Below are 589 nucleotides of genomic sequence, written 5' to 3'. Positions count from 1 at the left end.
GGATTTTTATTCAAAAATAGGGACCATTATTAAAAGAAAATATAGGATTACACTTTTGATTAAAAATTAGTAGAGATTTCCCATACAAAAGATAGGAGACATTACTCTAAGAAAACATAGGATTAGGGTTTTGATTAAAAACATAGGTTAGTCTTTCATTTTTTTATTATTATTATTATTTTTAAATTAATAAAATCATAAAACTAAACCATGTAGCAAAAATAGGGGGAAGGGTGCAACACGAGGACTTCGGAGGAGGTCACCCAACCAAGTACTACTCTCTCCCAAGCTCGCATAACTTGTAAGTTCTAATGGGATCCGGTGCTTTAGTGTCGGTACGATCGCACTACATAGAAGTTCACTTGAGTTGAAAAAGAAAGGATTAGGTTTTTGATTGAAAAATAAGGGACATTTTCTAAATAAAACATGAGATTAGGGTTTTAATTAAGAAACAGCAGGCATTACTAAAAGAAATATAGGATTAGGGTTTTGATTAAAAAAATATGAGACATTACTAAATCCTACTTTTTCTTTTGCAAACAAAACTCGAATCTTATATCTTTTTAATAGTAATGTGTCCTGTTTTTCC

General features: G+C 30.6%; 1 pseudogene; it reads right to left on the bottom strand.

Moving 5' to 3' along the window:
- Positions 1 to 230: 230 nt before the first annotated feature.
- Positions 231 to 349, bottom strand: LOC120252295 (annotated as a pseudogene).
- Positions 350 to 589: the final 240 nt, after the last annotated feature.

The sequence above is a fragment of the Dioscorea cayenensis genome, chromosome 20, assembly GCF_009730915.1.
Source record: "Dioscorea cayenensis subsp. rotundata cultivar TDr96_F1 chromosome 20, TDr96_F1_v2_PseudoChromosome.rev07_lg8_w22 25.fasta, whole genome shotgun sequence".
Taxonomy (NCBI): domain Eukaryota; kingdom Viridiplantae; phylum Streptophyta; class Magnoliopsida; order Dioscoreales; family Dioscoreaceae; genus Dioscorea; species Dioscorea cayenensis.
This window is presented reverse-complemented; position numbering and strand designations above follow the sequence as displayed.